This window comes from Theobroma cacao, chromosome 4 (genome assembly GCF_000208745.1).
Source record: "Theobroma cacao cultivar B97-61/B2 chromosome 4, Criollo_cocoa_genome_V2, whole genome shotgun sequence".
Classification (NCBI taxonomy): domain Eukaryota; kingdom Viridiplantae; phylum Streptophyta; class Magnoliopsida; order Malvales; family Malvaceae; genus Theobroma; species Theobroma cacao.
In genome coordinates, this window is record NC_030853.1 from 11,690,710 (window position 1) to 11,716,969 (window position 26,260).

Genomic DNA, 26,260 nt, shown 5'->3' on the forward strand with positions numbered 1-26,260 from the left:
TTTTCCTTCCTAGGGTTTGTTCTTCTCTTTTTCTCTTTGTTCCCTTGCTTGGCCGGCCATAAGAGTGTGAATGTGAAGGTTTTAAGTGAGTTTATACAGGCAATTAAAATAATATTAAAGCTTGACACTTGTCACCTTTTAATTTGTCCATGTTTAAAAACTTAATAATTAAGCATTTCATTCCCACCACATATAATCTCTTAATTATCCAAAGTATAAAATAATAATAGGTGAAATTCATGGGCTTGACAAGTGTTATGGTGGTGTAAAATTCCAAAAATTCTAATTACGTCTTGATGGACACGTAAAATGACTATTTTGCCCTTATGTTCGAAAAAATGTCAGAATTAAAATTTTTCATTTTTCAAATTCAAATCATGCTCCAATTAGTCAAACTTGGTCAAAAATTTTGTCCAACATTCCCATTTTGCCCCTATGTTATGAAAATTCCTAAATTAACTCCAAATCAATCCTCAAATTTTGAATCATCATATTAAGACATTCTAAGATTCAATAACTCTCAAATACATCATAAAATCTTTATTTGGCCTAGTTTGAGGCTTTAATCAACTTAATTGTACCACTAGGTACAATACCGACTTTTAACGATTTTTCGATACATTCATTTATGCAAACATTCTATCAAGCACATGAATGAAATGACAAGTATATAATAGAGTAGAGCTTGACAACACTACCCCCCTTAAAATAAAATTGTGACTTTAAAATTTCACTTACCGAACTCGAAGAAAAGATGCGGGTATTAGTTTCTCATCTAGTGCTAAACTTCCCACGCCATCTCTTCCATCTGAGCATTTTTTCGCAACACCTTAACCATTAGAATATTCTTATTCTTTAACACTCTATCCTTTTGGTCTAAAATACGTACAGGTTGCACCTCAAACTTCAAATCTTCTTGCAACTCAATCGAAAGTGCGTCGAGGATATGGGAGGGATCAAGTACATACTTCTTCAACATCGAGACGTGGAAGACATTGTGAACCTGATCCAACTCCGAGGGTAATTCTAGTCTCTATGCCACTGGCCCAATCCTTTCAATAATACAAAAGGGCCCAATGTATCTCGGATTGAGCTTCCCTCGCTTTGTGAACCGAATCACACCTTTTATTAACCAAAAAAATACCACAATTTATCACAATAATATAATCAAATAAGACTTAATACCTCAAAGTATTCAAATCGTTACCTTTCCAAGGAGAAACCTTAAGAAAAACCCTATCATCAATTCCAAATTCTAAATCTTTTCTCCATTTATCCGAGTAACTTTTCTGCCTGTCTTGAGCTGTCTTTAATCGCTCTCGGATAACCTTGATCTTGTCATTAGTCAAATCAATTAGTTCTACATTAAACAATTTCCTCTCACCCACTTCATCCCAACAGAGTGGAGATCGACACTTTCTCCCATACAAAGCCTCGTATGGTGCCATCCAAATACTAGACTGAAAACTGTTGTTATATGCAAACTCCACCAACGGCAAGTGTCTGTCCCAACTCCCAGTAAAGTCAATGACACAAGCCCGAAGCATATCCTCTAAAGTCTAAATGGTCCTTTCAAACTGACCATCTGTCTATGGATGAAAGGTAGTACTAAATCTTAAATTAGCTTCGAAAGCATCCTAGAATTTCAGCCAAAATCGAAAAGTGAACCAAGGGTCTCGATCTGACATGATAGAAACTAGGATCCATGTAATCTCACTATCTCATTTATATAGAGTCTAGCTAGTTTCTCAATGGAATACGTGCTATGGATAGCCGAGAAATGGGCGGACTTAGTCAATCTATCCACAATCTCCCAAATAGCATCCTTCCCACTCTACGTCCGCGGTAAACCTAATAGAAAGTCCATAGTCACACGCTCCACTTCCATTTAGGGATAGGTAGAGGTTGAAGAGTACTCGATATGTAAGACCTTAACCCCTGTAGGCTCATAACTACGCATAGAAAGCAATAACACGGGCTAGGGGTAGTTTCATCATTTCCTATAAAAAAGCTCCCAGAAGAATGTTTTATGATATTTTAAGGTCTAAATAAGCATAAGACCGAATAAATAATGTGTAATGATGAAAACACGAAGAAAACTATAAGTTTCAATAATTTTCACCATAGAGGCAAAATGGTCATTTTTCACCTCGGGTTAAAATTTTTAAGTTTCATAAACCCGAACATATCTAGACCATTATGGACTTATTTTAGTATCAAAAGAGTAAAAAGATTGCACCAAGGATTGAAGGAGAACAAGTTAATGTGCTAAGGGCATTTTCGTAATTTCAAGTGGAATGGATAAGCTTGAGCTATAAATATTTTTTTTTCTTCCAGCAGCTTCTTCTCCTTCTTCTTCTTTCATCTCACGTTGCTTCCATCCTCCATGGAAGCTTGATATGAAACTTTCATAACTTTTTGTCTCTAGCTCTAATTTTCATACTTTTATGCCCTTTTGACTAGAACCCTTGTGCTCTTTCACTCTCTCAGTTCAAAACCCTCAAAAAGTCCTTGATCAGCACTTTCTCTCACTAGTTGGAGGTTTAGAGAGAGAAAAAGAGATTTTTCACATTTATTTGGAAGCTATTGAAGAGAATTCAACTACAAAGAAACCCTAAGGTGAGTGATGAACTAGGCTTGGTTTTAAGTTATTGATAATGGCTAGTAATTGGGATTATGAGCTATTTTATTGTTGAGTTGTTTACTCATTTTTAGTGTGATTAGAGTAGTGCAAGGAATAGCCATTTGATATAGTTGGAAGCCAATTAGCAATGACTAGAAGAATTTGAATTAGAAACTAGATTTTGGAGTGATATTAATGTAAATTGGATTGGTTGTGATGTTGTGTGTGTATAGGTTCCAAGAAGGCCTCACTTGCCCATTTGAACCATTAGTGGAGGTTAGAGTCGATTAGAGGTTCAGCAATACTAGTGAGTGAACTGCATTTCAAAATTGTTTTGGGAATGTGACTGTTTTGTACAAAGCATTTGAATGATTTTATACAACTTTTTCTTAAAACAAGTGCCTTGGGAACAAGCTTTTGCTAAATGGTTTTATGTTGTGATATGTGGTTGTTATGGATTCATGCACTATTGCATTATGATGATATATATATGTATATATGTTGTACATGAGAGTTGATATTGTGTATAATGATTATAACCGTGTGTGTGCATGATGTGGGGGAATGCACATGCCGGTGATGATGGTGGTGTGGGAGATGGATGATGATAGTGCCTGTGTGCACGATGTGGGGGGATGCACACGATGGCACTGATTGTGCACGATGTGGGGGGATGCACACGATGGCACCGGCTATGTGCATGATGTGGGGGGATGCACATGAGTCGGGTGTGATTATGATGATATTGATGTTTATCTATGTAATTATGCATATCTATGCTTATGAAATGAAAGTTCATGAATATGATATATGATTGAAATGCATGTGAAATTTGGCATGATGAATCTTGAGAAATTCCCATTTTCTTACAAATTGATATTTATTGCAACACCAAATGGATTTTTTGTGCAAAGGAGGCCCCTTTTTCACTTAGGTGCCCTGCTTCTCGTTGCAGTGAGAAACATTCTGTTTTGGCAGCAAAAAACTCGCTGCAGCGAAAATAAATCTCGCTGCAATGAGAAACTCTCAGGTTCTAATACAGTGCCTTCACTTTGATGAAGATTTTCACCACCTTCCCGTCCGAACTGGAAAAAGTGCTAAACATCAAAGTTGTAGCCCTGCCTTTTAGATTTCTAATGCTATAAAAATCAGGTCAATTGGACTTTTGTAACTGAAGATGTACAAGAAAAACTTAAACACATGCAAACTGATACTGTTTCTAGCTGCAGCGAGAATGAACTTCACTGCAGCGAGAAACATTCTGTCCTACATGCTACCCTATTCAATTTTTGACATATTTTCACCCATTTAAGTTCATGGATTAATCATGGGTTTGTGAAACTCTATGAGGGTATTAATCAAGGTTTGAAATGAGGGGTTTTTAGTAAGAAATTGAATCAAGTGCATTGTTTTTGAAACAAGTGCATCATGATTTCTAAATTCTTCCTATCGATTGCTTGTTCCATTCTTATGTTAACTCATTGAGTTTATACTCATGTTTTTTTAACCTTCATGTTTTCAGATTCAAAGGCAATTGGGACCTTGATTGAGTTGCACACATATGCTCGCTTTCTTGGTAGGTACTGTGACATTTTAGGAGTTGCATCTTCACTGTGGTCACTCCGCTGGAAGTCAAGAGTCGTTTTGTTTTATGAGTACGTTCATGTGATGTAAAATACTAAAATACGTGTCTTAGACAAAATATGTATATTTTAATTGTTAATGCCACCATGAGTTGAAATGTTAAGATCATTTTGGGTTTATATTAATGAAATTCTTGATTGCTATATCCCATTATTATAAGTTGGAATTATGAAAGATGACTTGAGAATAGTTGATGGGATGTTAAGCAAGATTACATAACAGGCTTGCGTGGGCTATGCCCATTGGGCCCATGTGCCGATCATGGCCCTATAATTGGGCTGTGACATGATGGTTTATGATGTTTTGCCTTAATTTGTTGGCATGTGAGACATTTCGTTACAAACTCTGCTATGTCTCTTTTCATACCTGGCCACCAGTAACTTTCCTTGATAGTCTTGTACATTTTGGTGCTTCCGGGATGTAAAGCATAGGCGGAAGAATAAACTTCCTCCAAAATAGCCCGTCTCAACTGATCATATTTAGGGACATAAATCCGATTCCCAAGCATCAAAATACCATCATCACCAAGTATGAACTCACTAGTTTTTCCATCTCTCAACTTTTGTACTTCCCATTTCAACTCATCATCAGACTTCTGTAATTCTCTAATTTGGTTCAACATTGAGGGTCTCACAACAAAGCTAGCAAATAGGGTTCCATCCTCGTCATTACTCAACTGGATCCCTAGAGATTTCGTCTCAATTAGTATCGAAAAATAAGAATTCCGAAGTGATGCTAATGAAGATGAGGATTTACGACTCAAGGCATCTACTACAACGTTTGCCTTCCCCGAATGATAATCAATCACTAAGTCGTAATCCTTAATCAACTCTAACCAGCCTTTTTGTCTCAAGTTGAGTTCTTTCTGGGTGAGTAAATATTTCAAACTTTTGTGGTTAGTAAAAATCTGACAACTTTCACCATATAAGTAATGCCTCCAAATTTTCAATGCAAAGATTACTGTTGCCAACTCCAAATCATGGGTAGGGTAATTCATCTCATGTTTTTTTAGTTGTCGAGAAGCATAAGCTACTACTTTCTCATCTTGCATTAATACGTACCATAATCCTAATTTAGGGGCATCACTGTACACCACAAATTCTTTCCCACTAACAAGAAGTGTCAAAATAGGAGCGGAGGTCAACTGGTTCTTCAGCTCCTGAAATCGACTCTCGCAAACATCATCCCACTAAAATTTGACTCCTTTATGAGTTAGATGAGTTAGAGGAGCAGCTATTAATGAGAACCCTTGAACGAACCTCCTATGATAACCAGCTAAACGAAGGAAACTTCGAATCTCTGTCACCATTTTCGGTTGCTCCCACTATAAGATTGCCTCAATCTTCTTGGGATCGACATAAATTCCAGCTTTAGACACAACATGTCCTAAGAAAACCACTTCCTTCAACCAGAACTCACATTTAGAAAATTTGGCATAAAGTTGTCTCTTGCGCAAGGTTTACAATGCAATGCACAAATGGGCAGTATGTTCAGCACTATCCTTCGAATACACCAGGATATCATCTATGAACACTATCACAAACTTATCCAAGTATGGGTGGAACACCCTGTTCATGAGGTCCATAAAAGCTGTCGGGGCATTTGTCAAACCAAAAGGCATAACCAGAAACTCGTAATGCCCGTAACGAGTCCTGAAAGCAGTCTTGGGTACATCCTGCTCCTTGATCTTTAACTAATAATACCCAAACCTCAGATCAATCTTAGAAAACACTGTAGCACCCTGTAACTAATCAAAAAGATCATCAATCCATGGTAGAGGGTATTTATTCTTGATGGTTACTTGATTCAGCTGACGGTAGTCGATACGTAGCCGAAGAGTGCCATCTTTCTTTTTTATAAATAGGACTGGCGCACCCTAGGGAGAAGTACTAGAGCGAATAAAACCCTTATCTACTAATTCTTGCAGCTGAACTTTCGAGTCCTTTAACTCTATTGGAGCCATCCGATACGGAGGAATGGAAATAGGTGCGGTACTCGAAAGTAAATCAATAGAGAACTCCAGCTCTCGATCAGAAGGTAGTCTTGGTAATTCATCCGAAAACACATCAAAGAACTTATTTACTATTGGGACATCCTCTAATTTAGGTTCCCCTTTTGAGGTATCAATCACATGTGATAGATAAGTCGAATACCCTTTCTACACTAGTTTCAAGGCTTTAATAGCTGAGATAACACAAGATGGTAATACTCGACGTTCCCCTGCAAATACAACTTATTGTCCCTCAGAATTCTAAAGCAAAACTTCTTTCCTGAAACAATTCACTTTTGCTCGATGTGTAGTCAACCAATCCATACCAAATATTAAGTCAAAATCTCGAATCTCTAAGGGAATTAAGTCAGCCCTGAATTCTTCCTCACCAACCTTTATTCCACAGTCTCTATAACAGGTGTTTCTAATCAACTGTTCTCCTAGAAAGGTATGAACTACAATTTCCTCCTCTAAAGGTGACAGGTTTCTATAAGAAAATGATGCAAATGTCGTGCTCACATAAGATCTATCCGAACCAGAATCTATTAAGACATAAGCATCTTTATCAAATACAAACATAGTACACGTCACTGCACTGGGTCAAACTCGTGCCTCTTCCTCTGTCACAGATAAAACTCTCGTCGGAGTATGAGTTTGTGGTCTAGAAGGTGGATGCATTGGGGTATTACTCCCCATACTGGACTGTATCGCTATACCCTGTCTCGGTTGTGACCTAGAAGAATCTCTCCTCTAAATATCGGTACCAGCTTAGGGAGATGAAGCAGCTGTAGTAGTTCATCCTAACTGCTGGCAAGCACTCCTCATGTGGCCCTACTGACCACACTGAAAACACCGCATGGGCTCCTTACACTACTCGGTATGAAATCTCCCACAATTTCGGCATCTGTCAAAACTCTCAAAACTCTTCCCAAGAGCACTCGTCTCTGATCTACTGAATTTAAGAGACTTTTGCTACTGCTATTGAGATGAGGGTCGGGTAGATGCTACGGAGGCAGTGGTAGCACTCCCTGAAGCAAATGAATCCTTGCCTTTTTTCGAGGGCTGGCTGAAAAATATATTCAGATTTATCATTTTAGTAAACTCGACCTAAATCCTCTATTCTCAGTCACGAGCTTCTCAGCCCATAGAGCCATCTGCACAACCTCTTTATACGGCTCCTTACTTGTCACTTCATACGATCTCTGATTTCATTCCGGAGCCCTTCCTCAAAGTAATTAGCTTGATCCTGCTCAGTCTTCACCAGATCGAGCACAAAAGACATTAGCTCGTTAAAACGAGCCTCATACTCCTCTATTATCAAACTCCCCTATTTCAAACTCAAGAATTCCCTCTTCTTTTCCTTTTGATGAAAATGAGTATAATACTGATCGTCGAACTCTCATAGAAGATCTGACCAGGTCGGAGGAGTCGTAAAATGAGACGTCACTGAGTTCCACCAAGAAAGGGCCCTTTTCTCAAGCAATCTAGTGGCCACCATCAATTTCATATCATCTTTTAGTCTCATATCATTAAGTGTCTTCGATACCTGAATTATCTAGTCCTTTGCTGTGGTTGTGTCCAGATCACCCGGAAAAGAAATGCAACCGAGTTGTCTAGACTCCTTAAGTTTCTTAGAAATGGAGACATCAGGTACCTATGGTGGAATAGGAGGTGAGGGTGGGGGTGGCATTGAAGGAGTAGCTAGAGGAACAAAAAGAGGAACTGCCTCAGGAGGCATAGTAGGAATACTAAGAATACTAGTAGGTGGCGGAAGAGGTGGAGTATATGGAGGAGTCTAAGTCTGTTTAGCAATAAGTGCCACCCGAAAAGTAGATGCAGCTGATTCCCCCTTTATAGGATCTGGTTGACGATATTGAGAATAGCCTTTTCCCCTTTCGACTGATCTAGAGAGAGGTGGGCGTCCACGTCGAGGAGGCATAATGATTTATAAAAGGAAACAGAATGAGTTTAGACAACTTTAGGTTCTATATGCAATTGTATGCATTCAACTCAATCTAATCTAACTTGGGGCCACATTGACATTGTAGTTTTTAAAATAACTTTGAAACCAAAAGCTCTTATACCAACTTAATTGTCACGACTCGGTACTTCCTTCGAGCCCGTGACAATCGCCGTGATGTCTTGATAGACATCAATACCCGAAATGTCAATCGAAACCTCGCAAGGCTCTTGCATCAATTTTACGTCTCCCTTGTGAGCAACAGTTACTAAATATCATGTTTTAAGGGAATATAAACTCTTTTTAAATCAAAAACAAACAAATGTAATTTTTGCCACATAGGGGTTTTTTGGTCATTTTTACTCGAAAATTTTGAAACTTGGTAAAAATACAACATACGATAAAAAAATATACATTTCTTATCTAAAAATAATTTTAGTAATCTAAATCATCCATTTAAAATGAAATTTTGGCTAATCAAACTAAATAAAAACATTAAATAAAATATTCTATTTTCTTATAAAACAATATTTATAGAATCCTGCATAAACAATTTTGTAGCGTAAGAGCAAAATATATATAATAGCACACTAAACCAGGTATACGAACATATTCTGCAATGACATGTGGGCCCCAAAATAATGGTAAATATACAAGACTGTAGACCTTCGATTTCTAAAGATGCAAATCCAAAAGCAACCCTCGACAAAATCGACTGTCTACAGACTGTCTTGAGCCTGAAATGGATAAAAAGAAGGGTGAGTTTTTACAAACCCAGTGAGTAAGCAAAATTCATCTATAACATCTAAAGCCAAGTAAATGGAGACAGTTAAATCATCCCATCATAATATAGTTCATAACATTCAAAACTGATTTCAATTCCTATAAAATAATTACATTTCATCAAAATAATCAACAAGGGTTATGATTCTCTTAAAAACTTGGCTTGTGCAAAAACTCATACTCGGTGACACCTTGGCCCAGGCATCCAGCAGAGTCCGCCAAAGATGTTAAAACGACATATACTCATAAAACATGTTTTTACTTTTAAAATATAGCCATTCCTTGGCGTTGGTTGAGTTTCATCCTCACGTGGTGGTTCGGCGTGAAGTGAACTCTAAACTTTACCTTAAGAGATACCCTCTGCGCCTCTCGTACTAAGGTAAATATAACGGGGTTTACCGTGCCCCTCTAATAGGCTGCTCCACGGAAACCCACCCACTGCAGTAAGCTAAATACATAACCCACCAAATCAATAAACATTTCGATAGCATGACATGGCTAATATGATATTATCCAGCCTATCAAGGTAAAACAAAAACAGTTCATATAATCCGCAAACCACAAATCCAACCATTCATGCCATCACATTGTCATAAGCCATCAATTAAACAACAAATATATATAGATAACACAAGTTTAATCTCCACTTACTCAATTTCCAAAATCATCATTGAATTGCAAAACAATTTATAAATCTCATTCATTTAACCATCACTTAACTTGTAAAACATAAAAATCTACGGTTTAAGTTCATTATTCTTTAATATCATAAAAAAATGAATATAAACTACTTTAGATAGTTAAGATGCACATCTGATTACTCACAATAGCAGGAGTTTGGAGTACTCCTATTCTTGGTCCTCGAGCACAATATCTTTACCCTTATCAGAGGGCTCACCACCTATACATAATACACGACACTTAATTCAATATATTTGTGCCAAACTATTATAAAACTATTTCAGGCTCTATATGAGTGCATAACATTGAATGAGAATTGTCCGAATAATCACTTAAAGACGGTGTTCTACGTGGGTTGAATTATGATCGGACTGAATTGGCATTCGACCTAACTTGCACTATGCCTTGTTTAATTAGCCAAAACATCCAATTCAACTCCAAATATCTTCATTACACTTCCAATATTCCAAATACACCAAAGTACCTCAATGAGCTTAATTGTGACTTAATTCTCCATAACCGAAATTCATTTTGATTTTGATATCCGATACCATAAATCGTCAATTACGAGCTAATTAACATGAAAGACAACAAAATCCATCATCAACATGTCACCTAATAAATTCGGCCAAAGAGGGTTATTGAAGGGCATGTGATTTTCTTGCTTGTTTTTCCTTCCAAACATCACAAAATGACTAAAAACACTAGGATATTATGAAATCTAGCAAAATTCATCACCAAAACCTCTCTCTCTAGATTTGGCCAGCAAAGGTTCCCTCTTGAAAACTTGAATTTAAGCCATGGAGAATGAAAAAGAATGCATGGGAAAGGTAGATCACAAGCTAAAATTAAAAAATATTACCTTTACTTGCTTGATTCCTTGAAATCCAATAATTTCTTTTGAATTTTTCCTTCCTAGGGTTTGTTCTTCTCTTTTTCTCTTTGTTCCCTTGCTTGGCCGGCCATAAGAGTGTGAATGTGAAGGTTTTAAATGAGTTTATACAGGCAATTAAAATAATATTAAAGCTTGACACTTGTCACCTTTTAATTTGTCCATGTTTAAAAACTTAATAATTAAGCATTTCATTCCCACCACATATATATCTCTTAATTATCCAACGTATAAAATAATAATAGGTGAAATTCATGGGCTTAACAAGTGTTATGGTGGTGTAAAATTTCAAAAATTCTAATTACATCCTCGTCGACACGTAAAATGACTGTTTTACCCTTATGTTCGGAAAAATGTCGAAATTAAAATTTTTCATTTCTCAAATTCAAATCATGCTCCAATTAGTCAAACTTGGTCAAAAATTTCATCCAACATTCCCATTTTGCCCTCGGGTGGCAAAATTACCATTTTACCCCTACGTTATGAAAATTCTCGAGTTAACTCCAAATCAATCCTCAAATTTTGAATCATCATATTACGACATACTAAGATTCAATAACTCTCAAACACATCGTAAAATCTTTATTTGGCCTAGTTCGAGGCTTTAATTGATTTAATTGTACCACTAGGTACAATACCGACTTTTAACGATTTTTCGATACATTCACTTATGCAGACATTCTATCAAGCACATGAATGACATGACAAGTATATAATAGAGTAGGGCTTGACAACTTAGTTGAACGAAGAGGTTTAGTAACAACACAAGGCCAATTATATGGCATGCTAGAAACCCATGAAGATAAATTAAAGTATGAGGCATTTAAATATCTTGGTGAATAAGTTCATGCCTTTTTGGAATGATATGCTCGGAAGGTTAAAGAGCCAATAACTGATTAAGTGTTTCAGGAGTGCATGAACATCCTTGAGAAGGAATTTCCCATTATACGAGGCCAATATAATATGTGTGATTTTGAAACTTGCTAAAAAGCCTAACGGCTAAACCACGAGTTAAATAATTATATGCGGTGAGATATAAGTTCAAGGTGAGTATCTACAAGGAAATACTCAAGAGGAATCCTACTGTGAATCTTGTGAAAACAAGTATTAAGTTGGGTTGTTATAAAAAAAAAAAAGGAAGCTATAAATCGAGAGTGATACTCACATTGACATGGAGGGGTACTTGAGAAAAACCTTATTGTCACAGTCCAATTTGCGGGCCATGACCGACGTAAGGGCCCAATGGGCTCAACCCATCAAGCCCAAGCAAGCCTATTTATATAGTCTTATACATTAATCTATATTTCTTTAAAAATCCAAAATTCGTAATGTTCAAATATAGTTCCTTTGAAAACAATTCATAAAACCCAATTATGCATTCATAATGGCATCATCAACCATTATATACATATATAGCTTGACAAATGAATCTTAGTATTTCACATCAAGTATTCATATACACATAATTAGACCTTAACCGTCAACGGAGTGACTCTGGGCACGGTTGTTAACATTAGTGTCATGTTAAACCTATCGAGCAATGGATAGGGAAGAACACCTCTTTCTAGGACCTAGTCACCTTTAACTCAGAAAACCTAAAACATGAAGTTTAAAAAAGTGAGTATAAACCCAATGAGTGAACATAAGAAGGGAACAAGCAATATTAAGGAAGGTTTAGAAATCATGATGCACTTAAGTTCAAAAATAATGAAATTTAGTTTATTTCTTATTAAAAACCCCTTAATTCAACTCATGATCATTTAATGCCTTAGTATTGAAAAATCTATTATCAATAAAGAAGTTAAATAGTGAAAGTACAGTAGAGTTCAAATAAGGCAAGCATAGCAAAATGAATCTCACTGCAGCTAAAAGGCATTCTCTTTGCAGCTACACTGCAGCGAACTTTAAGGTAAAAATTGACCAAGCTTTGTAGAAAATTACCGTTTGGCCCTCCAAGGTTTTCATCCTTTCAATTAAGTCCTCCCAAAATCTTTTAATTTCAAATATCCTCCTATTATCTTCTTTTACACATGTACAAACTAAATATAAAGTTTGTACCCCAACGTGATGTCTCCATAATATTTAAAATATATTTTCGCCTGTGTTAGTTTTATTTAATAAGATCGCGTGAGCCCCACTCACTTCATTTTTCTCCAAAATTTTCTTGTTATTCCTCTTCCCCACTTAGATTGACCATATACCCCTCCTTCATGAAAAATTTCGACACTAAATAAAATATTATTTTATTCTAAAAATTTCCTCTTGTCTCCTTGGTACCAAAAATACATTATTATGCCTAAATTCACTTCCAAATCACTTTTTATCTAGTAAATTCTTTTATGATAAAAATATTATTATTTTATTATTATTTTATTATTATTTCCTCGCGTGCAGAATATTTAATATCAAACTATTTTTTTCATCTTTCATCACTTTTAAACATTATAATTAATCTCAATTGGCATCCGATAAGCTTTGTTAGGCACCATATCAAAGTACAGGGTATTACACTTATTCTTAGTCTTGTAATTTCAAGTACAAATTGTAAATTGGTTAAGGGAGACTGATGTTATATTGGTATAAACGAATAGTGTAAATGATGATTGGAGGTAACCTTGATAATGAAGTTGGATAATGAAAATCTTCTAACGTATTATGAAAATTGGAATTCAAAAATGCATGAGGCACGCATGATTCAAATAAGTTTAAGTCTTAAGTGACTAGTTAATATCGAATTGCAAAAGGGATATATAAGGATGACTTTTAGGGATTGTGGTATTGCATAAGATGCAATGATCAAGTAAAGATGAACTTTTGAAGGATCAATGAGGTTATAAAGCATATATGCATACTAGATTGCAAGATAATGAAAATGATATTTAGTAAGTGAAATGTGACTAATGACATTGGGGTGCAAGGATATATATTGTACAATGAAATTTAAGTATATAATTGGAAATGATAAGAAGGGAGTATAAGCATGCAAATGATGTGAAGTTATGCGTAAACATGATGAGAATTCGTATGGATTACGTAAGAGATAACTTATGGTAAGATGCAAGTGGAATGATAATTTAAACATCTAAAAAGGGTAATCAAAAATTGATTATTCCCCAATGTTCGTAGATCAAATGTGAGAACGTTGACATGTACTATGAGACTTATTATATTGAATTTCGATTATGGATAGGAATGAATAGAAGTGAAATTTAGCTCAAAGGTGCTTGAACGCAAGGATCCCCACATATAATGAGGAATGTTGACATTTAGAAGTGCATGCACATTCGTATGTGTGGAATTGATGACGTAACCAACTAAGGTAATGAATTGTTCTTAGTGATTCGAAATTTGAGCATGATATATTTGATGAAGTTGGATGGATAGTACAACAAAAAGAGATCTCATCGGAAGTTGAGCTATGTTGATATAAGAAATTTGGAGAAATAGTCAAAGAAAGGATATCAAGGGAATGTAATCTATAGCGTGATTAAGACATGCAAGATGGACTAATATGATTAAGAAGATTTAAGTTGCATAAATACGAAATAAACATGAAGAGTGAGGGAATGGTCGAAAGATTCAATTCCCCCTGATGTTGAATGTGAGACCTCGACCCCTATAGGCTTGTAACTAGGTGTGGACGTAATAACACTAGTTAGAGGTAATTTTGGTATTTCCTAAATGAGCCCCTAGAAGTAGGCTTTCAAACAATATTAAGGCCTAAGTAGGCCTAAGGCATAAATGAATGATGAAAATAAGCGTAAAATGACGAAATAAATAAAAATAATGATGATTTCCAAGGTATAGGCAAAATGGTCATTTTTTAGCTCGAGTTGAAATTTTAAGTTTTCGTGAGCTTGAGTATTTTGAGACTATTATGGACTTGCCCAATGCCAAAAGAGTAAAAAGATTGCACCAATGATTGGAGGAGAAACAGTGTCACAACTCGGAACCTCCCTCGAGCCCATGATAATCTCCACGATATCCCGATTGACACTCATTACCCGAAATGCCAATCGGAACCCCGCAAGGCTTACGTATCAGTTTCTTGCCTTTCTTGTGAGCAATCCTTGTTAAACATTCCATTTTAAACAATTACTATTCAAAATATTGATTAAAATATAGCATTTTTATATAAAACAATATTTATAGAAACACGTGTAAGTAATATTTTGTAACGTGGAAGTAGAATAAATTCATACATACAATAATTTACAAAGTTATAATGTACAATAATAATTACAATGACAAGTGGCCCATAAATACACCAAGTGTTGGTAATAGTAACCTACTGTCTGTGAGATAAAGGGGTCAACTGGAATCCTCGATAAAATCGGGTATCTACAAGCTACCACAAGCCTGAAATATTTGGAAAGGAGGTGGGTGAGATTTTGCAATCTTAATGAGTAAACAGACATTATTATAAATATCTCAAGGCGAGTAAAATGGAGGCAAGTTTAAACAACAAATCACAAACCATTTCATAAGGTTTTCAATTTATTTCTTAAACCATAAAATATTTGTAATTTACCAAAACAGTTATTAAGGCTTATGACTTTTATCAGAAACAAGGCTCAAGCCAAAAACTAGTCTTCAGGGATACCTTGGCCGAGGCATCTAACCGAGTTCGCCAAGGTTGTTAAGATATTTACATGTTAAACACATGTTAATTTTGAAAACAAGTCGTTCCTTGACGTTGGTCGAGTTACATATTCACGTGGGGGTTCGACGTGAGGTGAGCTCTAACACTACCCCGGGAGTTACCCTCCTCGCCTCTAACACCGAAGTAACAATACAACTGGGTTTACCGTACCCCTCTAATAGGCAGTCCACAGAAACCCATCACTACAATGACTAAACCCACCAATTTTAATAAAATTTCAATAGTATAACGTGACTTTTATTTATTTACCCAACTTGCATAGTAAAAGACAGCTTACATAAATTCTCAATGCAATTATAAAATATAGCCACATATACTCATATATCATAAGCCATTCATAGGAAAATATATTTTTCAAGAAAATTGGCAGCCTCCAATTACTCATTTTCATAGTCAAAAGTTTCTTATTTCAGATAATCAACACAATATATTTATTTGTCAGATTTATTTGTAAAACATCAAAAGTCCCATTTTAATCTCATTTTCGTTTCATAAAATACATAAAGAGAATTTAAAAATAAACTCTAGATAATTTACAAAAATAATAGGTTTACTCACCGTTTGTACAAATTAAATGCTTTCTAGGTGCCCCGATCACTGTTCGTCGGGTATGACTTCTTTGCTTTTACCGGAAGGCTCTCCTTCTAGACACATTGCAAAAATTACACAATTCACCACATTTATGCTAAATCACTATATAATTGACTTAAATCCTATACTAATGCATGGTATGAAATGCAATAGCCTAAAACGGCTTAAACGCGGCATTAACCTATTTTTGGCACTTTACCCGATAAATTGCTAACGCGCTCTATTTTAGCTGTAAATTGTCCCATTTTCTCTCCAACATTTCTAACCATTAAATATCAGCCAATAACTCTTTAAAATCACCAAAATCAGCTCACTTTGCTCCTTGAAAAATTCGGTCAAAAATGGAACATTAACTCAGTTAATTTTCCACTTTGTTTTTTTATCACATTTAACCATTTTTCATCATTTTCTCTTCATTTCTCTTAGAATAAAAATCAGTTCATCATCATTGTACATCACTGAATATTCGGCCAAGGGTGGGTATTGTGAGAATTTCATGCTTTCTTGCCCTATTTGATTTCTATACACATTTAACTAACTAAAAGTATCAATTTAACTAAGAATCAAAACATAAAATTTCAAAATCCTTCCCCTTTAAATTCGGCTAGCCCTTGGTATCACTTTTTGATCTCTCTCCTCAAGCATGTTAAATGGAAACAAAGGCATAGGAAAGGTATAAATCAAACTAAAGTCGAAAAATCTTACCATTAGACGCGTAAACGGACGAAAAACGCGAATTCTCCTTTGAATTTTCTAGTTTTCCTTTGGTTTTTCTCTTTTCTTCCTTTCCTCTCTATTTTCTCTCTTATTTTCTCCTTATGGCTGACCATCACCTAATGCGGGGTTTAAATGGGCTGATTTTCCTTTAAAATAATATTAAATCATTAAAAAAGTGCCATGTGTCACTTATCCATTGGCCCATTTTTAAAATTTCATCCTTTAAACTTTAATTTTTCACCACTTAAAATGCCATAGTTATTCATACCAAAAATAAATAAATCCTATGATTTTGACAAGTTTTGGGTGGTGCAAATTACGATTTTACCCTAGGGAGACAAAATTACCGTTTTGACCCTATGTTCTGAAAATTGCTGGAATTGAAAATTTTCACTTCCTATCATTAAATTATACTCCAAATAGTTAATCTTGGTCAAAATTTCACTCCATGATCAAATTATTATCTTAGGTGGCAAAATGACGATTTTGCCCCTAAACATCAAAATTTTCAATTTTTCCCCAAATGAATCCTTGAACTCCGAACAATCATTTTTAGTCATTCCTAGATTGTAAAATATTAAATTTCATCTTACTATTCCTATTTGAACTACTTCGAGGTTAAATCAATTCAAGTGTACTGTTAGGTACAATATCGGGTTTCGTCTATTCTTAAGGGCTTTCATAGCGTAATAACATGCTACTCAGTGCATGTATGTCATGACATGTGTTTATAGGGTCAGGTTTTACAAACAGCTAACTTGTTAAGGGCATTTTCATAATTTAAGTAAAGATTGGATAAACTTTAGCTATAATTATCATTTTTCCAATAGCCTCTTCATATCTCCAGTACCTTCTTTTTCTTCTTCCTCCCATCTCACATTTTTTTCATCCTCCATTTAAGCTTGTTTTGAAACCTCCATAACTTTTCTCAAGCTAGCTCCAATTTTCATCCTTTTATGCACCGTTTAATAGAACCTTTTGTGCTCTTTCACTTTCTCAGTTTAAAACCCTTGAAAAGTCTTACTTCCATACTTCCTCTAACTAGCTAGGTGTTTTAGAGAGAGAAAGAGGGAGCTTCTATAAGAGCTTGAAAATTTTTGGAAAGAAATTGAATTACAAAGCTACCAAGGGGAGTAGTGAATTAGAGTTGATTTTTAAGTGTTGAGAATGGTAGTGATTAGACTTGTGAGTGTTTTTTAGTTGAGGGTGTTTATTTATTTTAGAGTGATTAGGATAGTGAAAATAGATAGCCACTTAATGGCAATTGAAAGCTAGTTAGGAGATAGCTTTTAGAATTTATAGTTATGTGAATTGAGTTAATTGTGATGCTAATGTGATGATAGGTTCAAACGGAGCCCCATCGCCCCATTTGGACCATTAGAGAAAGTTGGAGTTGGGTAAAGATTTAACAAATACTAGTGAGTGAACTTGCATTAAAAGGTTTTGGGATTAGGGCATATGTGTTTGATTAAATCTGTCAAGCCCGCCTTTATAAAATATTATCCATGTCATTCATGTGATTGACAAAATGCTTGCATACTTGGAAAGTCTCGAAAAACCGTCAAAAGTTGGTAGTGTACCTGGTGGTGTAATTAAGTTGAATTAAGCCTCGAACTAGTCCAAATAGAGATTTTAAGATGAAATTGAGAATTTTAAAACCCTAGAATGACTTAAAATGGTGATTCGGAGTTCGAGGACCGATTTGGAAACAAATTGGAATTTTCATGACCTAGGGGTAAAATGGTCATTTTGCCACCCGAGGTTAAGATGTGAGTGTTGGATGAAATTTTTGACTAAGATTGATCATTTGGTGTATAATTTAAGTTCGAGAAGTGAAGAAATTTAATTTCGACGTTTTTTCGAGGATAAGGGCAAAATAGACATTTTGCCACCCCAGGGGCAAAATTGTAATTTTAAACCACCCAACACTTGTCCAGCACATGAATTTCATGCATTATTATTATGGATGATTGAAGGATTTTAGGTGGTGGAGAAAGAAAGCTAAATAGTTAAGAATTTAAAAATGGACCAATGGTAAGGTGACAAGTGTCAAGCTTTTATTATTTATTATTTTCCTTATAAATTAGCACAAAACCAGCCCATTTCTCTTCGTTATGGTCGGCTTCACCAAAGAGAAGCAAGAAAAAGGAAGAACAAAATCCTAGGTGGAAAAATTCAAGGGAAAAGTGTGAAAATTCAAGCAAACAAGTGAAAAAAAGTAAGATTTTTCAATTTAAGCTTGAGATCTCTCTTTCTTAAGCATTTTTTCTTATTTTCCATGGTTGAATCACATGAAATCATGATGAATCCCTTGCTGGCTGAACACTTAGAGGGAGGTTTTGATGCTTGATTTGGTTAGATTTCAATGTATTTTAGTGTTTTTAGTTAGTTAGTGATGTGTAGCATGAAAAGCCAACAAGAAAAATTCACTTCCTCCCATTACCCATTATTGGCCGAATCTTCCATGTAGAGTGTGGATGGTGGATTTGATTTTATTTCAAGTGAATGGGTTAGGAAATGATGAATTACGGTGAGAAAATCAAGTAGGAAAAATCATAGTGTTGATGCACCCACCATGGCCGAAATTCCCAAGAGAAAATGTGAAGATGATTTTGCTAAATTTTATGCTATTTGACTTGTGTTTGATGGTTTGGAGAATTGGAAGAAAAATGGAGTTAATTGGAGTTGAATTGGACATATTGGCCAATTAATCGAGTGATAGATCGAATTAGGTCAATACCATTTTATTTAGGTACACAATTGAATTTGTGTAGAACACCGTGTTTAGACGATAATCTGAACAATTTGCATTCCATTTCATGCATCCATTTAGTTTTATAACGGTTTAGCACCAATGTGGTAAATTGTTTGATTTTTCATTATGTTTAGGTGGTGAATCCTCCGATAAGGGCAAAGAAATTGTACTCGAGGATCGATAGTCGGAGTACTCTAAAAATTTGACTCCCGAAATAATGAGTAACCTTATCATCATGTTAATTATCTAAAGTGGTCTTTTTATTCGATTTTGTGAATTTTATGAAAAATGAGTTTAAATGGTTAATTTTTAGGTTTTATAAACAAAATGTGTTTAAATGAAATGATTTTATAAATTGTCTTGAAATTGAATGATGGCTTTGAAAATAGAGTAATTGGAGACCATATGATCTATTGTGAATTTATGGTTCTAATTGATTGGCTTATGGCAATATTGGCATGAATGGCTGAATTGGTATTTGTGTTGAAAATGTATAAACTGTTGTTTGCCTTGATAGGCTGGATAATGATAAAATTGCCATGTCCTGTTGTTAAATTTTTATTGTATGGTGGGTTTAGCTTGTTGCGGTGGGCAGGTTCTGTGGACCAGCCTATTAGAGGGGCATGAAATCTGGTTATATACGTACCTCGATCAGAGAGGCGCGTAGGGTATCTCTTGAGGTATGGTTAGAGTTCACGTCACGTCGAACCGCCTCGTGATGGTAAACTCTACTAACGCTAAGGGATGGTTGTGTTTTTTAAACTAAAAATATGTTTACGTGTATATGAAATTTTTAACAGCCTTGGCGGACTCGGTTAGATGCCTCGGCCAAGGTATTCCCAAGAATGATTTTGGCAGGAGCCAAGTTTTAAGATACTCATAAGCCATGTTGATTATTTAAATGAAGTGAATATTTATGTTATGAAATACATATTGAGATGAAATATTTTAATCGTCTACATTTACTTGACTTTAGATATTTTGGATGATGTTTGTTTACTCACTAGGATTATATAATCTCATCACCCTCCTTTCCACCCATTTTAGGCTCAAGATAGTTTGTAGATAGTTGATATCGTCGAAGGCTACAGTTGCTTTACTTCCTCAAAAATCGTAGGTTCACAGCCTTCGTTCACTTTTGTCATTTGGGGGCCCACGAGTCATTGTAAATTAAATTACATACCTTGACTATCTGTATTACAGTATGTATGAATTTATTTCGCTTTTACGCTACAAAAATTTCTTACCGAAAATGGAATATTTTATTGAATATTTTTATTATATTCAAATAGTCATAATTTAACTTTAAATGAATGTTTTAGACATCTAAACTTATTTTTGATTATAAAATATGTGTTTTACACTTGCATACTACACTATTAGCTGGTTTCTCAATTTTCGAGGAAAAATGACCAAAATACCTCTGAGAGATGAAAATTATTTTTCTATTGTTTTGGTTTGGAAATAGCTTATAATTTTTTAAAATATGATATTAGCAACTGTTGCTCGTAAAGGAGGTAAGAAAATTGATATTAAAGCCTTGCGAGATTTCGGTTGGCATTCCGGGTAATGAATGTCTATCGGGACATCGCAACGGTTGTCATGGGCTCGAGGAGAGTATCGGGTCGTGACAATTATATTGGTATCAGAGCTTTTGCTTTTAAAGTTGTTTTAAAATTTACAGTGTCAGTGTGGACCCAAGTTAAGTGAAGTTAAGTTAAGTTAAGTTAAGTTAGGTTAGGTTTAATAGAATGCATGCGTCTGCATAAAGAGCCTGAGGTTGCCTAAATTTGCTTGTTTCCTCTTCTAGATTATCCTGCCTCCTCGATGTCAGCACCCACCTCTTACTAGATCGGCTGGGAGGGGAAAAGGTCGTTCCCAACATCGTCAACTAGATCATAGGGAAGAGGAATCGACTGCGTCGACCATTCGGGCAGCACCTACTATTAAGCAGGTCGAGACTCCTCCACATCCTCCACATTCTTCACATCCTTCGCCACCTACAGCCTTATTTACTACTATTACTGGCCAGGCTTAGGCTGGTCAAGCTCCTCTTGCAAATCCTCCAGTTGCTCCTTCAGTACCACCACCCCCACCACATGTTCCACCACTAGTGCAGAATGTCTCTATTTCTAATAAGCTTAAGGAGGCTAGGCAACTTGGTTGTGTTTCTTTTACAGGTGATTTGGTTGCAACCGCAACCAAATACTGGATTATTCAGGATTTGGAGACACTATCGGATATGAGGTTGGATGATGACATGAAGCTAATGGTGGCCACGAGATTATTGGAGAAGAGGGCTCGCACGTGGTGGAATTCAGTAAAATCCCATTCCACTACTCTTCAAATCTGGTTAGACTTTCTAAGAGAATTTGATGGTCAATATTACACTTATTTTCATGAAAAGGAAAAGAAGAAAGAATTTCTAAGTTTGAAATACAGGAATTTAACTGTAGAGGAGTACGAAGCTCATTTTAACAAGCTGATGTTATATGTGCCGGATCTAGTGAAATCTGAGTATGATCAAGCCAATTATTTCAAGGAAGGGCTCTATAATGAGATTAGAGAACGGATGACAGTGACTGGTAAGAAGCCACATAAGAAGGTGGTACAAATGGCTTTAAAGGTCGAGAAGCTTGCAAATGAAAATAGGAGAATGCGAGCTAAGTTTGCAACAAGGAGAAATAAGAGTGTATCTTACAGTTAGCCACGAAAAAGGGGCAAAGACTCATCTGCTTTAGGGAGTACTACCTCTGTTTCAATGACATCTCCTCGACCTCCATTTTCACAGACACAATAGAGGCCTTCGAGATTAAGCAGATTTGCGATGACTACTTCTGGGAAGAGTTTCAGAGGTTTTGATAGATACAGAAAATGTGGGAAGAATCATTTTGGGCCGTGTAGGGGACCAGTACGATGTTTTCATTGTGGTCAGCCGGGTCACATTAGGAGTGATTGCCCATAGCTAGGACGAGCTACTAAAACTGCTCCATCTCCACCAGTTCGCATGGATATGTAGAGGAAAGATCCTTTTGGGTTACCACCGAGATAAGGAGTAGCTATACAGTCTGGTGTAGAGAGTAACACCCCGACATATCCACCTTTGAGACCATAAACTAGTACTTCGACAAGAGTGTTTACCGTGACGGAAAAAGAGGCACGAGTCTGACCTGGAGTAGTGACAGGTACTATGATTTTATTTGATAAAAATGCATGTGTATTAATAGATTCTGGCTCGGACAGGTCTTATTTAAGCACGACATTTGCATCATTTTTTGATAGAAACCTGTCACCATTAGAGGAAGAAATTGTAGTTCACACCCCTTTAGGAGAAAAACTAGTTAGAAATAGTTGTTATAGAGATTGTGGAGTAATGGTTGGTGAGGAAGAATTTAGGGGTGACTTCCAAGATTTTGAATTGATATTGAGTATGGACTAGTTAACTGCACATCGGGCGAATGTGGATTATTTCAGGAAAGAAGTTGTTCTTTGAAGTTCGGAGGGAGCAAAGATTGTATTTGCAGGGGAATGTCGAGTATGACCGTTCTGTGTAATCTCGCCCATCAATGCTTTGAAACTAGTGCAGAAAGGGTATCCAGCTTATTTGGCACATGTGATCGATACTTCAAAAGGGGAACCTAAGTTAGAAGATGTCCCAATAGTACGTGAGTTTTCTAATGTATTCCTTGATAAGTTACTCGGACAACCTCCTGATCGAGAGCTCGAGTTCCTTATTGAATTACGTTCGGGTACCGCACCTATTTTCATCCCTCCATATCGAATGGCTCCGATGGAGTTGAAAGAACTAAACGTTCAGTTGCAAGATTTGGTGGATAAGGGTTTTATTCGCCCTAGCACTTCTCCTTGGGGAGCATCAGTTCTATTTGTAAAGAAGAAGGATGACACTCTTCAATTATGTATCGATTACCGTCAGCTGAACCGAGTGACCATCAAGAATAAATGCCCTCTACCACGGATTGATGATCTTTTTGATCAATTATGAAGTGCTATGGTGTTTTCTAAGATTGATTTGAGGTCTGGGTATTATTAGTTGAAGATTAAAGAGTAGGATGTACCCAAGACTACTTTTAGGACGGGTTATGGGCATTATGAGTTTCTAGTTATGCCGTTTTGTTTGACTAATGCCCGAGCAACTTTTATGGATCTTATGAACAAGGTGTTTCATCCATACTTAGATAAGTTCGTGATAGTATTCCTAGATGACATCTTGGTTTATTCGAAGAATGATGATGAACATGTTGCCCATTTGAGTATTGTGTTGCAAACCTTACGTGAAAAACAACTCTATGCCAAGTTCTCTAAATGTGAGTTCTGGTTAAAGGAAGTGATTTTCTTTGGACATGTGGTGTCCGGAGCTGGAATTTATGTCAATTCTAAGAAGATTGAGGCAATTTTACAATTGGAGCAATCGAGAACGGTAATTGAGATTTGCAGTTTCCTTGGCTTAACCAGTTATTATCGAAGATTTGTTTAGGGATTCTCATTGATAGCTGATCCTTTGACTTGTTTGACTCGTAAAGGAGTTAGGTTTGAGTGGGATGATGTCTATAAGAGTCGATTTCAGGAGCTAAAGAATCGATTGACCTTCGCTCCCGTTTTAACACTTCTTGTTAATGGGAAAGAATTTGTGGTATATAGTGATGCCTCTAAGTTGGGATTAGGGTGCGTATTGATGCAGGATGAAAAAGTAATAGCTTATGCTTCTGGCAGTTGAAGAAGCATGAGACGAATTACCTTACCCATGATTTGAAGTTAACAGCAGTAGTCTTTGCATTGAAGATTTGGAGGCATTACTTATATGGTGAGCATTGTCGGATTTTTATCGACCATAAGAGTTTGAAATACTTGCTCACCCAGAAAGAGTTTAACTTGAAATAGAGATGATGGTTAGAGTTGATTAAGGATTACAACTTAGTAATTGATTATCACCTTGGGAAGGTAAATGTTGTAGCAGATGCTTTAAGTCGTAAATCCTCATCTTCGTTAGCAACACTTCGGAGTTCTTATTTTTCGATGTTACTTGAGATGAAATTTGTAGGGGTCCAACTGAATAATGGCGAGGATGGAACCCTACTTGCTAGTTTCGTTGTGAGACCTTCATTGCTGAATCAAATCAGAGAATTGTAGAAATCCGATGATTGGTTGAAACAGGAAGTTCAAAAGCTGCAAGATGGAGAAATTAATGAGTTTAGAGTCAGTGATGATGGTACTTTGATGCTTAGAGACCGAATTTGTATCCTTAAGGATAACCAATTGAGACAAACGATTTTAGAAGAAGCTCATTCTTTTGCCTATGCTTTACATCCCGGAAGCACCGAGATGTATCGGACTATCAATGAAAGTTATTAGTGGTCGGGTATGAAACAGGACATAGCAGAGTTTGTAACAAAATGTCTCACATGCCAACAGATTAAGGCGGAACATCAGAAACCATCAGGTACTCTTCAGCCTTTACTTATTCCGGAATAGAAGTGGGAACACATGACTATGGAATTTGCATTAGGTTTACCGCAGACACAGAGTAGGAAGGATGCTATTTGGGTGATTGTGGATAGATTGACTAAGTCCGCCCATTTCTTGGCTATCCATAGCATGTATTCTATCGAGAAACTGGCTAGACTTTATATAGATGAGGTTGTGAGATTACATGGAGTTCTAGTTTCTATTGTGTCAGATCGAGACCCTCGATTTACTTCTCGATTTTGGCCAAAACTTCAGGAAGCTCTTAGAACTAATATGAGATTTAGAGCTGCCTTTCATCCACAGACAGATGGTCAATCTGTAAGGAGTATTCAGACCTTGGAGGATATGTTACGGGCTTGTGTCATTGACTTTATTGGGAGTTGGGACAGACACTTGCCGTTGGTGGAGTTCATGTATAATAACAGTTTTCAGTTTAGCATTGGGATGGCACCATACAAGGCTCTGTATGGAAGGAAGTGCCGAGCTCCGCTCTGTTGGGATGAAGTGGGTGAGAGGAAATTGTTTAATGTGGAATTGATTGATCTGACAAATGATAAGATCAAGGTTATCCGAGAGCGATTAAAGACAGCTCAAGATAGGCAGAAGAGTTATTATGATAAACGAAGGAAGGATTTGGAGTTTGAAGACGACAATAAAGTTTTTCTTAAGGTTTCTCCTTGAAAAGGTAATAATTTGAAAATTTTAAGTATTAAATCTTATTTGATTACACTATTGTGATAATTTGTGGTATTCATTGGGTAATAAAAGGTGTGATTCGATTCGCGAAGCGGGGAAAGCTTTATCCGAGATACATTGGACCCTCTCGTATCATTGAAAGGATTGGGCCAGTGGCTTACAGACTTGAATTACCCCCGGAGTTAGATAGGATTCACAATGTTTTCCACGTCTCGATGTTGAAGAAGTATGTACTTAATCCCTCCCACATTCTAGAGACACCACCGATTGAGTTGCATGAAGATTTAAAGTTCGAGGTGCAGCCTGTACGTATTCTAGATATAAAGGATCGAGTGCTAAGGAACAAGAGCATTCCAATGGTGAAAGTATTGTGGAAGAATGCTCGAATGGAGGAGATGATGTGGGAAGTTGAGCACCGGATGAGAAACCAATATCCACATCTTTTCTTCAAATCCGGTAAGTGGAATTTTGAGGTCAAAATTTTATTTTAAGGGGGGTAGTGCTGTCAAGCCTGACTTTAAAAAATATTAGCCATGTCATTCATGTGATTGACATAATGATTGCATACTTGAAAAGCCTCGAAAAATCATTAAAAGTTAGTAGTGTACCTAGTGGTGTAATTAAGTTGAATTAAGCCTCGAACTAGTCCAAATAGAGATTTTGAGATGAAATTGAGAATTATAAAACCCCAAAATGAGTTAAAATGGAGATTCGGAGTTCGAAGACCGATTTGAAGTCAAATTAGAATTTTCATGACCTAGGGGCAAAATGGTCATTTTGC